Below are 17,870 nucleotides of genomic sequence, written 5' to 3'. Positions count from 1 at the left end.
CTCTACTAAACAATGTTTACTAGTTTATATTTGAAGCAATATAGAGAATATAGTGATGTAATACATTTAATATTACAGATGTGAAATGTATTCCATCCCTAGAAAGTAATGTAATTTACAGAAAGATAATTTTCAACTGAATTCGTTTAGTATAGTGTTAAAATATGTATTGATTAAATTTTTTATTCGCGTAGGAATAATTTTAAACACTTCCGCACAGCAATACTTGTTTCGAAGACTATGGATTTGATTTTTATTGAAAGGTTCTTTGGTCTTTTATGATGGTCCCAAAACACATTCACTACTGACAGTTGCACGACATAAATATATGTTAAAATATATGTTGCAAGTACACGAGGGAGATGTTTAACATGAATATGTTGAGATATATGTTGCAAGTACACGAGGGAGATGTTTAACATAAATATGTTGAGATATATGTTGCAAGTACACGAGGGAGATGTTTAACATAAATATGTTGAGATATATGTTGCAAGTACACGAGGGAGATGTTTAACATGAATATGTTGAGATATATGTTGCAAGTACACGAGGGAGATGTTTAACATAAATATGATGAGATATATGTTGCAAGTACACGAGGGAGATGTTTAACATGAATATGTTGAGATATATGTTGCAAGTACACGAGGGAGATGTTTAACATAAATATGATGAGATATATGTTGCAAGTACACGAGGGAGATGTTTAACATAAATATGTTGAGATATATGTTGCAAGTACACGAGGGAGATGTTTAACATGAATATGTTGAGATATATGTTGCAAGTACACGAGGGAGATGTTTAACATAAATATGTTGAGATATATGTTGCAAGTACACGAGGGAGATGTTTAACATGAATATGTTGAGATATATGTTGCAAGTACACGAGGGAGATGTTTAACATAAATATGATGAGATATATGTTGCAAGTACACGAGGGAGATGTTTAACATGGAAGTAAAACAATAATATATATTTAACTTTTATGCAGAGTATTATAACAAATAAACAAACCCCGGATATAAATTTCCCCGGATGAACGCTTTTTGTAAATGACCTTACATATTTCAGACATAACACTTTGAAGATATTGTCGAAGGTTTATATCGGTTTGCAACCTAAGTCTTATAACTGATGGAAATTATCACAAAGAATATTCGCACAGAGCACTATGTTCTGCTGCAGTGCAATGTAATAAAATGTTCACTCCACTAAACAATGTTCACGAGTTTATATTTGAAGCAATATAGAGAATATAGTGATGTAATACATTTAATATTACAGATGTGCAATGTATTCCATCCCTAGAGAGTAATTTAATTTACAGAAAGATAATTTTCAACTGAATTCGTTTAGTATAGTGTTATAATATGTATTGAGTAATTTTTTTATTCGCGTAGGAATAATTTTAAACACTTCCGCACAGCAATATTTTTTTCGAAGACTATGGATTTGATTTTTATAGAAAGGTTCTTTGGTTTTTTATGATGGTCCCAAAACGCATTCACTACTGACAGTGGCACAACATAAAATATATGTTGCAAGTACATGAGGGAGATGTTTAACATGAATATGTTGAGATATATGTTGCAAGTACACGAGGGAGATGTTTAACATGTAACGTAAAACAAGAATATATATTTAACTTTTATGCAGAGTATTATAACAAATAAACAAACCATAGTTTTAAACAGCAAATTAAGTAGCATCATAATGATGCATAGGCCAGCAAGCAGTAGAGTAGCAGCAGTAATGCTGGTTAATTGAATTAGGTTCCGTTGCAAAATTTATAGCGTCAATATATTACATTTTGCATGAAATATTGTCAAAACGTGGCTACTACAGGTTACTTTAGCAAAATAAACCACGAATCGTATAAATGTCGACGATTATTATAACTGCGGAATTTTGTAGAAATATTAAATAACTAACACCAACCTAGTAAGCCATTAGATTTATATTAACTATTATTACTAGAGGTCGTCCAGTGGTCGAAAAGTCGATTAAAACGTATGCAATGAGACTTCTCTATTTTAAAAAATATGATTGAAACTTCTTCAATTTGTTTTGTTTTTTTCTGTTTATATTTTGATGTTACTTCGTCACCAGCAAGGCGAGCCCATAAAACCCATGTTAATCTTTTAAATTCAAAATTCATTTTGTGCTTATTTTTGAACCTATTTTAATTCATTAAGGGATTCTGCACATATACAGGAAAATAGCTGGCAGTGTGCGTAGATTTTCCCTGCAATACACACGAGCTAAAAAAAGGTTTAAAGAAACATGCTTGCCTATTAATTGATTTTATACATACTGTTTTAAAAGCTAATATCTCACTATAATTATTATAAGATCGCGTTTAAAGAAATATAGTTATTAATATAAAACGTAATATTTACCAACAGGAACTGATCCGTTACCTGGAAAACAAAACATAGAATTAGCAGGTATATTTTTATTTTCATGGATTGACACAACAGCTGGTTGAACATAAAAATATTCTATAGAACTATCAGGTTTGTTTATTATTCTGTGATTTTGCCATTGATTCAAGGAAATAAGTAAGATTCTACAACCACTGATGTATTCAAATTGAGGCTCTGCCCCAAGTCTACAATGAAGGCTATGCAAATTATTTTTCTGTGACCTTTTGAGGAGAGAATAGGAAAATAACAATGTTTACATGTTTTAATTCATCTAGGCAGCTTTTTGTTTACAATAAATGCTTAACCACGTAAACTTTGCTTGGATTAGAAATGGAAATATTGACATAACTTCAGTTTAGTTGACAACTCAATTCCCGTACGTAGGACGGGCCAACAGCTCGTTATTTGTAATTTTAAACAGTAAGCATACTAGTGGTTTAAATTATCACAATTACTGTACGGACTACAGTAACAAGTATTTTATTAACAAAGAATATTTTTAAAAAACGAGTGACTTGCACATTTTCTATTGAAAGCGTTGTATGATAAACTAACATCAATAAGTCTGTATGGATCCATGTAACCAGTAGCTGTGTTAAATGCGAACCCCTCATGGTAAATGGATCGTTAGCTTTATGGGCTTAATGAGTCCACGTTGTAATGACACCCATTGATAACGGTCATCGAGGTAAATAATGGTTGAGTTGTAATTTAATGTCGAATATTAATTTAATTTTTAATGGCAATTGTGAATAAATAAGTCAGTTGCTTGTTTGATATTGATAAACCACACACCTTATGCTACTGTATGTATAAATATTAATTGAGTCACCACATTAAAATATTTTAATTAAATAAACGGTATCAGCCATTTCCTAAATACTGGGTAGCCCATAAGTCAGTTGACAAATTTGCATTTAATGAAATGATACACAACAAAATGGAATACATGTCTATTATTAATTCATAACTCAAAAACAACATTTACTGTCGAGATGGAGGTTGAACATTCGGAAAACGTTCTACAAACAAATTGCACACATCACTATAACTATGGCCATGTTTTCACCATGTTTGCAAAACAAATACACGCTGTTCTGTTGTTAACTTTCTATTTATTGTTTATCGAATAACAATGAACACACTATCATGAATAACTATCAAACATAACCTCAAACTAAACAACAACAATTACTAAACACAACTCCCAACAGCTGTGGTATTACAGCTGTGTATGGTACCAACTGCTAAAATTTAAAAAAAAAAATGCAAGCGTCAACTGACTTATGGGCCACCCAGTACTTTCTCCCATAAGCTTGTCAACAACCTTTATCTTGGGTAAGGGTGAGAGTAACTATGATTTTTTATATGGAAAATGACAAAAGTTGCGATAACTTTCGAACCGTAATTTATACAGCAAAATTGGTGGTTGCGATATGTTGTTAAGAATTATAAGGACCATCACATGCTAATAGCAATCAAAACCGGCTTTTGCGAAAATACTATTTTTCTTTATTTTATGGTTTTTAATGTGAAAATAACATAATTTACAATAACTTTTGAACCGTAATTTTTACAAGAATTAGAGTTCTACCCTTTTGTTCAGAATTTAAAGGGCTACAACATACCAAATTTTTATAAACATCGTTCGTACTATTTTCGAGAAAATATGATTTTTCCGTTATTTTATGGAGTTTTATGGGAAAATCACCATTAAAATCAAAATTAAAAAAAAAATGAAAAAACCTTGTGATATAAAGGATCAGTACCTACATACCTAATTTCATCAAAATCGGACCACGGATGTAGTCTGTAGCTCTGTACACATCCTTACATACAGACATCTTTTCGAAAACCACTTTTTTGGGTCCAGGGGAAACCAAAACGGATATATCCATTCAAAACTCAAACTCGAAAATTTTGACAAAAACAATATTTTCTCCATATATATGTATAGGGGGAGAAAGTAAAATGAATATTATTAAAATATTGTAAGTTAACTCGTTAACATTGAACAATGAAGTAGACAATGGACATCTTGTTTAAATACGATGTTGTACAAGACAGGAACGAGGTCTAAAACAGTCCATTTCATCAGTGACTCAATTAATACAAGTTATTTTCTTAATTTTATTTATACTTCCAAAAACTACAACACTGAAATGAAACTTCACGATAGTATATTTTGCAAAGGGTCAATAGCATTGGAAATGAGCTAAACGGTACATTCGATGTCTTAATCTTAACTAATTGTACTTATAGCACTCAAAGTATTTCATACAACTTATCTATAACGGACTCTTTTTTAGGATGTATACGTTGTTATTTTATAAAATTTTTTGTTATAAATTTAAAATAAATCGGTTAAAAAATGTAAACTCGCAAATACAATTAGAACACGGCTCCAATCTTACTACCTCAGAATACGAATACGCTGTATTCTTACGACAGACAATATATACACGTATATTTGTATTTGACTCGTGTATATACAAAACACTGGGAAGGTTGTTGACTCTATAGTCGGCTACGCTTTCCCCCTTAACTATTGGCCAACCCGTAGCCAACAGCCATAGTGACAATATTACCAACCTAACCTCCTTACCACCGCCTTAAAATACATCAATCGTTATGTATACGCGTCGGTAATCCAGATTCATCCATAGTTATGTATATGTGTCGGTAATGTTGATTTATTTATCTTTATGAATAAATGTCAGTAATTCAGATTTATCAATTGTTATGTATGTGTCAGTAGTGCAGATTGTCTCGTATTACTTGGCTTAATTGCAAAACAATCTTCCCATAGCGTTTGTAGCCTATGGTTATTTACATTGACAATTTAGATTTCTTATTGAAGTGGTTAAATTCTTCTCAGTTTTGCAATAAATTGATACAAGTATTCCTGAAGTAATGTGGAAAATCATTTTGGGCTATTACCTAGGGAAAGTATAAAAAATAATAATTCAGGCCGTAGAAATATTCTAATACGAATACTGTAGAATATTTTTATTCCGTTCGTGTGATGACGATTTGTATTAAGCAAATATCAGAAATCGACTTCATTACATTTTTATTTCAATAATACACACAAATTATACTTGAATAAAATAATATTTCCTGTGTTCAAAAGTAAAATTTTAGTCAAGTAACGCTGATTTCCCTAACAAAATTATAAATATTATATTCACATACTGTATACATATACAATTGTAATGGATAGCAAATTTTTAACAATAGATTTACCAAACAATTCCGAATAGTTTTTAACTAACAAAAATCAGATTAATATGCAAGGAAGGCAAGACTTGGTAGAACACAAGTTGAGTGCACTATCTGGATGAAAATGTATGCAAACAAGAGGAGAAAAGCAACGTAAACAGACAAGGTTTCCTCAGTTTAAATGTTGTATACAATCAGCTGACTGAATATTCAGCTGGGTGTTCTGCATACGTCATCATTCTACAGAATGCAATTATTGTAAGACTACATTGTAAAATACACTTTTCCCCCGTGTTATAAAATATTTGTGCCCATGGACAAATAGAATTAAATATACAGACCGACATCAGTGCTGCGATTTGCACAAGTTCTGGCGTCCACCGCTAGCGAGCACCGTGTAGTTAAGGCACACGTGCTAACTACACGACACTCCTAGCGGTGGACGCCAGAACTTATACTAACCAGAGCAATGTTTTCGGTCTATATTAAATTCTATTTGTCTATGATTTGTCATACTGCACCATTATTTAAGCAACCTAAATTTTATTACAAAACACAAACACTGCAATGATAAGCTCCAAAATAGCTTCCATTTTTTCAATCTTGCTATTGTGAATACTTGTAAAGTAGAGTAGTGAATAATTTCGTCAATTACGATTGTGTTTGTATCTATTACACTGTCAGATGATATGTCGAACTATTCATATACCAATGGATTTCTATAATTTCTTGGGTTTACAGTGCATTTGGGTTTCCGGGCGTTTTATCCATCTTCCAAGATTGGAATCTAGATTAGATTCAACGTAGACAAATTTGAATCTAGTCAACGACAAACAATGCAACAATGAACTAAAATCGATTCAACCAATATTTTCGAGGCTTGGGTACAATCGAAGTAAACAAGTGATCGAAATAAACTGCTGACGTCATTAACTCCCTAGACTAAAAAGGCTTTTTAATCCATAGGGAAAAAATAGTTTGTTTAGACCAACAACGCATGCATTAAAACGGCTGTTTTTTTCTTTAGTAGTGTGATAACGAATTCTTTAATTTCCTAAAACATATTCGTGGTCAATGTTTAAAGTTTCTGCCATCGTATTATGTGTAAAGTTTGAAGGAGATGTTGGCTACTTTTAAAACAATTAAGTATAAGCTAGTTTAATATTTTAAGTAGCAAAAGTAAAACTTAAGAATAGGTATTTTTAGTCTCTTCAATTGTTAAAAAATATCTACACGATAAGTGATCTCTTATAAGATTATAATGTTGTATGACAGTTGTTCAAAGTATGTTTTGTAATAGTTTACACTCGATTTGAGAATAGAATTTTTGTATAGAACAGCTGTCTGTTATATAAACGATCACGTTCTTTTAATTAAGTCACCGACAAATGAAAAACCTCCGTTAACCGTTTTACCAACGCCACCGCGGAGCTAAATAGTAGCTGGAGAAGTACAATTGAATTAAATCCCAGTTGTTTTGTTGTACAAGTTTAAATGTCCTTAATCCCCATGCAGCCTTTTAATGCTTCGTTAAGACCAGCCTATCTTGGTTTCGTGTTAATTATACAGCCTTTATGAAATGAAAGCGTACAAAAGCTTTAAAAACCCCCGTCCAGCGTGTTAAAAAAGATAATTAAACCTACGCTACTTCTGGAATTCAAGATTTTAATTAACTAACAGGCAAAGACATTTATTGACTAACTTGAATAATTAAAAAATAATCCGTATAGCACGCAGTATGTCATTTACACACATTTACACTAAACATTGTAAGTAATTATGTAAAACTCATTTTAACACGATATCATTATACAGTTAAAGTGTCCTTTCATGTACATCAGTGAGTGTTGTATAACATTTATTTTTAATTCTAGTAATGAACCAATTTTAATAGACCTTGTGTTTTTAGTTTGAAATTGATTTCTGATGCTGATTATATTATCAATAATTAAAACTTTGTTCTAAAAAATTATCAAAGATAATTAAATACAGCCCTGGATGAAGTTAGTGTACAAACTTTAACTAAAATTTCTATCACTTGTTATTGACTACCCAAATTATTTGCCGTACATGTTGGACAATTTTCAAACGGTGCGACATAGACTATTGTAAATTTTGTGTAGAACAGAAAATGAAAGCTGATGGTTTAAACATTAAATCTGCATTATGGTATATTATCTGAATATTTCCAGACGATTTCAGTATCGACTCCTGGACCGAAATACCTGTTAAACCACCTAACCCTTGTATTCAGTATGAATACTCGCCAATGCTAATACAGATGGTTGTTTCCGCATCATCCCTCTCTCTCAGTACATGGAACAATTCGGTGAATTTGGGATTTAAACTCATAAAATGGAATGAAATATTCATTCAGATGGAGTATATAGGCAAAACTACCATTTCAACCAGAGATCGGAATTTCCCCGGATTTTCAATACTTTCTTGATTCATTCATAACTAGGTATGTAAAGTTAACTATTATAATCAAAGGAACTAGATAATTTTCTAACGCGTATATCGCCTAATTGTTTAAAGTGTATTTCATTGTGATTTAAAAAATATACAAATGAATTAATCATTAAAGCAGTTTAAATTGGTTCTAAGCCAGTATTACTTTAAACTTGCAAATTTTGGAAAGTTTCATAAAAAACACACAGCAATAAAAATATATTTTACCTCTGATAAAAAATAAACACCGAATTCCGAAACCCCTTAACAAACTTTCTAAAATTAAATAAAACGGATAATAACATTAAAATAAAAAAAATATTAAATATTTCCATTAATACACGTTCAGATTTACTTCTATCTGAAGAAAAATATGGAAATAAATCATAATAGTCAACTTGTGATACTGAAAGATAGTAGTAGTGAATCCATCAATTTTAGTCCTGACAAATGAAACAAAACATAGACAGACATGTACAAAGAAGTGATCTTAACGCAACAATAATTTCAAAGTGCCTTAAAAGAATACTTTATATGGACGCAATTTTCAATACTGAACGAGAACGCGTAGTGAAAGCGCTTATTGCACAATATTTTGTTATACTATCCATATTAACAAGTACTGTATATGTATAAAAAGCAAAAGTGACAAAAACAGGTGTGACAAAGGAAACGGTAACAATACGAGCTAACAAAGCAGAACAATTATCTCAAACACGTACAATTAGACTGGTTATGGTTTATTTGAGCTAATTGAGGAAAGGAGATAATTAGAATGCAAACAAGCAATGAAGTTGGACAGGGCAAGTGACACAGTATTTGACGATTAGAAAACCCATAGAATGGATAACGTCTTATGTTACTGGACGTTTGAGAGCTTATGAAATTAATAAGTCAAAGGCTAGGGGGCGAAGCCCTAAAGAAAACTACCTTTTTAATAGCCTAAAATTCGCTTCTCCAATAAACCATAAGCTTTAGAATGACACCTCATTTGTAAAAATCGATTACTTAGGATAATCGGAAAGGGGAAATGGAGGAATTCTTTATGATTTTTTCCCAGTAGGAAGTATTCAACATCTTTTGAAACAGCGGTCCAAACCCATGTGTTGTAAGTGTGTCTGGGTTCGAACCCGTCCATCCCTTACCAAAGTTTTAGACTAGTAACACGCCCAAATAACATTTCATATATTTCTAGCATAGACACGACAAAATTCAACTAAACACACGAATATTTTAGCAATAATTGAAAACAAATTTTGACTGCTGTATCCCCTCTGAGTGTCCGAATTTGATTTGATTTTATTTTTTCAAGTTGATTCGAAATGAGGACCGAGGCGGGTATTTCTTGAACACTTCAAGGTACAGCAAACATCACCTGTCACAATAACCATGTCTCTGTCCCGCCATACCCTGAATATTCCATGACATCTCCCCCCACACCGGCTATAGTTGCATATTTGATATCTTGTCCCACCATATTACAAGTTGTGGCACACTCTACACGAGTGTATGCCATTCCTATTTTGTACTGTTGCGAATTTTTTCTATGATCATCAATTTTAAACGTTTTGTTTCCTTATCGTAAGATACTTTTCGTTAAGATTTTTCTCAAACTAAATACTGTGATTGTCTGTTTACGATCAACAGCTTCTTCATTAGTATTATACGTGTTGGAGATATTATACGAATATAGCAAAACGCATTACGTTCTCCAATTGGCTTGTCAACAACCCTTATAATGGGTAAGCGGTGGGACAAGGCAATTTAGTGTGGCCTTTGGTGGGAGTAACTTTGATGTTTTATGGTGAAAATCACCAAATTTCATTACCAAACGGTAATTTTTCACAACAATGAGGGTTGTACCATTTGGTTTAAAATTAGGATAATAATACGTACTAGATTGTGATACAGTAACATATTTGAGGAAATCCAATGTTCCCATTATATCACAGGTTTTAATGGGAACATCAGTTTTTGAAAAAAAAAAAAAAAAAAAAAAAAAATACGAACGCCTGGAGATGCCAAGGAGGATTGGTACGTACATACCAAATTAGACACACTCAGACATCACTTTGAAAACAACTTTTTGGGGTTCAGAGGGGAGGACCTAAACATAGTTCCACCTAAAATGGAAACTAAAAATGTTTGACAGAAAAAAATACTTCCTCCAAAAACTATGTATGGAAAGAGAATGTAAAATATATGAATAGATAGCTTCAATCTTAAACAAATTGCACACAACTCACAACGTTTCATCACGAGCTATATTATCACCCGCAACGTTGATTGTCTTTGTTGTTGACAACAGTGGACAAAACTGCTAAGTATTTTGTGTCGGAAGAGGCCAAACAAGAATGAATATCCGAACTGGGGCACGAGTGAAAGTTTATAATCCGCAAAGTAAAACTTAGACAACCACTGGGACAACAGTAAAACAATTTATTGAATTTTGTGCGGTGAGAAAAAAAGATGTGGTTAGAACTTTATGACGACAATGAAAACTTTAAGTTATCCATTGCAAAATACGAAACAAGCTATGGGTAATAAACATAAACAAATGACGTTTTTGGCCCGAATCGAAAGTAAACAAACCCCCTATTAATAGTATTAATTAACGTATGGTTTTGTTTACTTTCGGGCCAAAAACGTGATTTGTTTTTGTTTATGATCCATACCGGGTATTTTTCTAGTATTCGTGTGCTGTTTCACCTTTTCGTATCCGTAATACTTGAGTACCAATCACGAATACGAGAAAAATACCGGTATGGATCATAAACATCAAAAATGCCGTTTTTGGCCCGAAAATAAACATGTTTTAACATTGCTTAAATGGAACGGCCAAAACATATGTTCAATGCTATTAGTATATGATTCGGGCCAACAACGTTACTTGTTTATGTTTATGATCCATACCGGTATTTTTCTAGTATTCGTGGTACCAATTAAAGTTTACGATTGCTGCAGGGCTTTTTAATCTTATTAACTTTTGATTCAGAAATAAATTTGCTCTTGAGGAAATCCTGCTGTGAAGTGTCTCACTATTATCAAACTTTTGTATCTATTTTTTTTAGTGAAGGTGTCATCATTTTATCGTTTTTAACGTGTAAAGGTAGTTATCGAGTGCAAGTTGATTTAATTTTTTGTTCGAATCTTTAATCGTTGTTCATCTACAGAGAAATCCCAACAATTAACTTCCTCTTTGTACTCCATACCTTTGTTGCAAATAAAAAATAAAACGTTCGTATATGCTTATGTTTTCAAACCACCTAAACCAAAGTTACCGACAGAAAGTAAACAAAAGAAGTTAATCATTAAAATTTTATAGAGCCCCAACCCAATTCCATTTAGCAACACAATTGAATTACCAAGTCATGAAACGGCAAAGTTTGAAGGATATTTTCCAACGCAGGGAAATGTTTCGAGCGCCGACGAGATTCAAGAAAGTAACTCAAGTGGTTTGGATTTATAGCTCCATAAAGTGCCGTTGAGCATTTATACTTCGCAAACTGATTCTTTACCTTCCGCCATAGCGCTCCCTCTTTCCCATGACTTCTATTAGGTGAAATAGTGACCGAATAACGTTCGCGAATCGATAACCCCGAAAATCGACGAATCGGGCAAAATGTGTAATACCTTTCTAAGAAAGTTCATATGTACTTTAATTATGTTACTTTATGAATTAAGTTAAGTATTGCATCTATTGTAAACAACGCTTGCACATTGTAGTTACACTAGTAAAATGGAATTTGGCCTTGTTGTTTCTTATAGCACAGAGAAACGAGTCTTGGTTTAGTCATTACATAACTGACATCCCAGAAACAAAAGAACCCTCGGTAGTTAGGTAGCGTGTGCACCTTAACTACACGGCGCTCCTAGCGGTGGACGCCAGAGCTAATGCTAACCACCGCACTGCTGTCGGTTTTTATTTAATTCCATTTGTATATGCTATAAGGATCCCAGAGGGGAGGTAACTGCCCGGTGTCAGACCCGGCACTTCAGGTAGACCACAGTTATGGACGACTGGTAAGCGCCAGCCCCTTAGGGGGAGCCTCCAGTGACATTCCCTCCATTCAGGGTGGGGGGGTGTTTAGCTCTCAGTGACGCCGTTAATTCCGCCTCTCCTCATCTACCTGTAACTGTGGTTGTGACACTGTCCTACCTGTTGTGTTCGACTGACATTTTGTGAGGCATATCCTCGACTTTGGAAGTAGCCTCGTCCTGGGAGGTGAAATACCTAGCCCCCAGAGGGGAGGTAAATGCTCCGTGTTGGTATCGGCATTTTCAAGTTGGCCACAGACATGGACGACTGGGCATCGGGTCCCAGTGACATTCCTTTATCCAGGATGGAGGGGTGTTTAGCTCTAGGAGAGATGGAAGTACATCATAATCTCTAACCTACCTGTGTCTGTGGTTCTTTGGGCTTCGGCCTGCTTGTTGTGTGCGACCAGCATTCAGTGGGCAAATCCTCGACTTTGGAAGTAACCTTTCCTGGAGGTGAAAACGGGCAAGTACCCGCAGCTCACGGGGACACTCAAGGGCAACGTAACTTTCCGCAGTGTGAGGGCAACGGTTTGTAGGTACTTATGCAAACCAATCCCTGTCTCTGAGCACGGACGGTATGGTTATCTTGAGTGTGGGGGGTTCTTCCCGGAACCTCAATTGAGTCAAGGGTGTCGCCACCTCTGGTGGATAGGTTCATCCGGGTGGGTCCCACTTCTATACCTGCCTCCTTTTGGGAAACCCTGATGGCCTGGCAGTGATGTTGGGTCTGACGGGCAAACGAAGTAGATCGGGTGCTGGGTCCGAGCCCGCCAGGGGTATCTGGGGATCTATCGCTCTGGTTATCTCTGGTTTCCCAGCAATGGGTAAGGCCTCGATCGGGCAGCGGTGTAAATGGGAGATTGGGGTTCCCCCCGTCAGCGTGCTGATGGTCCCCTTCCTCCTGGCTATTGATGGCGGGTTCTGCCTGTCAGGGATTAGATAGGTCCCGAGTGTTGCTTGCACTAAATGCGTCGGGGCGCTCTACCATGGACCTCTAGGTTCCGACCTAGTGGAACCCAGGTGGAGTGACGCTTAAACAAGCAGCCGGAATCCCTGGTTAGGATTGAGGGGCAACCCTCTTTCCGAAGGGTCTGCTTCGGCAGCCGGCGAGCCTGATGACCTTAAGTCATCCGCCCATGATGTGCTAAAGGTTGATGCGTAAGCTTCGGCCTACATCATGGGGCCCGGGTATGTCCTAAAGGATAGGTACCGGGTATGCAGTCAGGGGGCTTCGGCTCTCATGACAACAAAATGTAATGTAATGTAATGTAATGTATATGCTATAAGGGTTGTTGATAAGCTGATGGGAGAAAGTATGTCAGTTTGCTGATACAGTTTATTTTTAATTTGTTCTTTTTCAAGCTTCATACAAATTTTGCACTTCCAATGCAACATTTACAAAACTGGCCTAAGGTCAAAATGGAAGACAGCTCCACTAATGTGTTGTATAATCATATCCCAGATGTAAAGGGCCTGCGAGACCTTTACATTTCCATTTATAACACATCTGCTGCTTTCCTTTCACAAAGTTTCTCAAAGAAATGCATTGAATATGTTTGACTTGGAATAAACTAAAAATAGTTTAACATGGACACTGGAACAATTTATGAGCATGGAAACCAAATTAGGTATCTTAAAATAAATTATTTGCAGGTCCCTACTAGTAAAACATGTACACAATCTTTTGAAACTTTGTTGGATTTTATACGTTTTAGTACATTTCTTATATAGGGAATAAACTATTTTTTTTTACCGGTCTTAGGGCCTATTTATGACGGATAGTGAAATTAATTGATAGTCCAATCATTGGTAACCGGGACCATAATAGATACGAGATCACACCTTTTACTGAATTGCATCACACTATCTTTAACCTTGAGATAATACAGTGTGTAAATTAAGTCTTGAAACAAATCTTTGCTTCTTAAACCGAAAGAAATATTTTGTTTCTGGCGTTGATTGTTAACAAAGGTTCCGTAATTTTTTACATCAAAAATATGTTTTAACCCCCCTAACAGGGTAGGGGGTGACTTATTTTTTTCAAATAGCAACCCCTATTGAGTGAAGGATTTGTCAAAAGAAACACAATGACGCAAACCCGAGGTGAATATCTCACCCCTAGCCGAAATGACAGGTATTCCAAAATTTGATAGGCTATACTGAATGTGAAAAAGCACCAATTTCACAAATATGGAAACAAATCTGTATTTTTAAAACCGAAATAGATAGAAATATTATTTTTGTGGAATTTATTGTTAACACAGGTTCCGCAACTTTTTACATCAACAATATTTTTTAACACCTTTAACAGGTTAGGGGGCGGGGGTGATTTTTTTTAAATAATAACCCCTATTGAGTGACCTCTCATTTTGAAGGGTTTTTCAAAAGAAATACAATTGCGCAAACCCAAAGTAGATAGGTCATCCCTAGCCTAAATGGCGGGTATTCAAAAATTTGATTTACGTGAAAAAGCACCCATTTTGAAATACCTGACATTTTGAGTAGGGTTGAAATATTTGCCTTGGGTTTGCATCATTGTGTTTTTTTTTACAAGCCCTTCAAAAAAACGGGTCACTCGATAGGGGTTGCTTTTTGAAAAAAATAAGTAACCCCCTACCCCCTACCCTGTTAGTGGGTTTAAACAATTTTTTTTTAGTAAAAAATTGCAGAACCTTTGTTAAGAATCAATGCTACAAACAGAATATTTCTATCTATTTCAGTTTCAAAAACACAGATTTGTTTCAATACTTAATTTACACACTGTATAAAAATATTAATTATATAATTTGACCTAGCCTATATTATTTTGAATGCGCGGGTATGAGACATTCCAGAGAAAGCCGTTAGAAAAACTAGGATGAGTCACTGATGCCGCCTCTGAGATGATTCATGACTCATCCTTTAACCAGACCAGAGAGAAACAAAGATGTAAGTGGGAGAAACAAATGTCAAGGTCAAGTAAAATACCCCAGCCGTAGCAAACATGCAGACTAAGCGAATTTCCATTTACCTGGCTAGATTTCCACTAAAATATGTATATCCTTATAATTGTCACATTTGTATTTTCAATTTAAATAACATTAATTTTGATGTTCACTTATGTTTGCTGCTAAAGTAGCCTTTGTTGTATGAGGTGTGTTGTTTATTGAAATGTTGATAGCTTAGTTTGAAATAAACAAAATTGCCAAATTTGATTAAAAGATATCCGTAAACAAGCAAACTACAACAGTTTATTTATTCTCAGGGATGTGTTGGAGGAATCCCTGTGCTTGTTTTATGACATGACAAAGGCCTTTGACCTTCTCTCCCATAGTAAGGGTACGTCCACGAGAAGTCAGATTCAGATTTTTGGCGCCGAGTGTCTGACTCCGTTGTGGTGGCCATAGTGCGAGCAGGTTAAGGTGTACCTGTCTGTGTTGAGAACTATTTAAGGGATACATACATATTTTCCCGCAACTTCTTGCAGACGACAACAGGTGTTCTTTATATTTCAGGATGAGCTTGTACACCTTTAATTTAATCCTCTTAAAAATGTCCACAAGTTAGATTGTTCATTTGATAAAAAGGCAATATGACAAACAATTTAATTAAAGCAGCAGATTTAATTCAGATTTAAGTTCAATGTTGCTATATTTTTAGAAATAATGCACTTTGATGCGCTTATTGCAATTTGCTGGAATGTGTTGAACTTTTGATAGCAATTTGTAGATATCTATGGTCAATGTAATGAAACACTCAATACAAAACAAAAATCAACAGTCCGATAGGCAGCTTGTCTGAAACCAGAATGAACAATTCATTCCGGTAAAAGTCTGAGTCACACTGCCTGCGCGCAGAAAATTGGCATGCAGGTGCACTATGGCCGCTTACGTTTACTAGCATGAAACAATAAGCCGGCCGACAATCTGACTCAGAAAACCAGCATGCATTGTGAACGTACTCTAAACTGAAAAATAAACTGGCAAATATTGGAATTAAAGGTAAGCCACTCCAATGGTTTTCTACCTATCTACAGGACCGACACCAGATTGTAACAATAAAATATTCAGGGTCTGGTGGACTAACAAGAAAGTACCGTTCTACAATTTCCCCTGTCATAAACACCGGAGTGCCGCAAGACTCCAACCTTAGACCAGTATTAATTGCTTCTGATCTATGTCAACGATTTGCCTGAAATTTTTGCTGAAGGGAAAGTGTGGCTCTTTGCTGATGTTGTGAGTTACTTGGTGCAGGACAGTGACTTGGGTAGGCTAAGAGGCAAGGCACAAACTGGCCTATATGAAATGAGCGGATGGTGTAAAGAAAACGATCTTATACTGAATAGGGGTAAAACTAAGGCTAGATACAATTCTACAACCGTAAGAAGCCTGAAAACACTTCACTTCGCCTTGATGCAGCTAGTTTTGTTGTAGATGACTTTATTAAGTATCTTGGTCTGACAATAGCCAGTGACTTAAAATGGCAACCAAGTGAAAGCCACAGCAGCAAGACTGACAGCTGTGTGTCACACGTAGGCTGCAATTGATAGTTGATCAAGCTGTAGGCTACCTACTGTTGAAAGTTTATTTTGGATGCTTCCATAGCATAATGAATTACGGTGAGATATTTTTTGGGGAATAGTCCTTTGGCGGAGTGTATATTTTTGCTTCAAAAACGCTTAGTATAGAACATTTGAGAGAGTACCTTACTTATCACATTGTTAACCAATTTGTATACAACTTAAAATACTCATACTGCCTGCTCTGTTCATTCTTGAGTCTTCAGTGACAGTTAAAAAGAAGCCAGAAAATTTTCCAAAAAATTTACAAATCCATAACTACCATATTCAATAAGGCAGAAGGAAATGTTACATGTAGCCTACCACAAGTTTCATCCAGTGTAGTGAGAGATGGACCAAGTCCTACATGCATTAGAATATAATAGAATTTCAGCAGGTAAGGGAAAGTAAAGATGCTGAAGTTTTTTTTTTTAATCCACCCAAAGAAAATCTAACAAGCTTACTACTCAGTAGAAGAATTTTGCCGGTTCGATCTTTAGAAAAGTCTGTAGGCGCAGGCCTACCAGTATAGCTTATTGATGGCTCGGAAGTCGGAACTGGGCCCTGATCATTGGGCTTTAAATAAATTATTCTGACTAGTGAAACAGCTGATCTTAGTCAGTAACAAAGCTACACACATCACCTCACACCATTCTACACTTATATTTCGGTTAAACTACACACCTAGGTGGTGTCCCCAAATCAATGATTGATATTCATAGACCTAATTGATAATACATTTGCTGTGGAGGCCTTGCCTCATTGTAAGTACCGTAGGTAATTGGTAGCCTACAATAACTTTAAAGACTAACATAAGGGTAAGTCTAACCCAAAACTTATGCTTTATTTATCATAGACAACTATTAACTTATACCGTTAACTATCTAGGTTAGTTGACACGCGAATCCATCCTATCTGAAGTGGATTACAAAAGCCTATAATGAGTCAGTCTTTAAACTAGCTTACAGAGAATTACAGTTAAAAAGCCAAGGTTCAAGTAGGGACTAGCCCATAGATTCAGAGGGGAGAAGTGTACAAAAAAATAAGTTGCAAGCTAACTAAGAAGGATTAAGTTTAAGACAAAGTAGGATATGAAAAAGATAGATTTAAATATATAGTCTATTCATACTCTCTCGCTCGCAAGAAAACAGTCGGTTGTATACTTAATATAGAAAGTTTGTGTTG

At 35.1% G+C, this 17,870-nt stretch overlaps 1 protein-coding gene across 1 annotated transcript in view; it reads right to left on the bottom strand.

Annotated features, from left to right (window-relative positions):
- LOC128994159 (ecotropic viral integration site 5 ortholog-like) overlaps positions 1–17,870 on the bottom strand; it is a 130,825-nt gene that overhangs the window by 112,698 nt on the left and 257 nt on the right. The window lies entirely within an intron of this gene.

Source organism: Macrosteles quadrilineatus, unplaced genomic scaffold (genome assembly GCF_028750875.1).
Source record: "Macrosteles quadrilineatus isolate MER2022 unplaced genomic scaffold, UCM_ALF_1.0 Scaffold_5__1_contigs__length_97177068, whole genome shotgun sequence".
Taxonomy (NCBI): Eukaryota; Metazoa; Arthropoda; class Insecta; order Hemiptera; family Cicadellidae; genus Macrosteles; species Macrosteles quadrilineatus.
The sequence above is the reverse complement of the archived record's forward strand: the minus strand, read 5'-3'. Positions and strand labels throughout refer to the sequence as shown.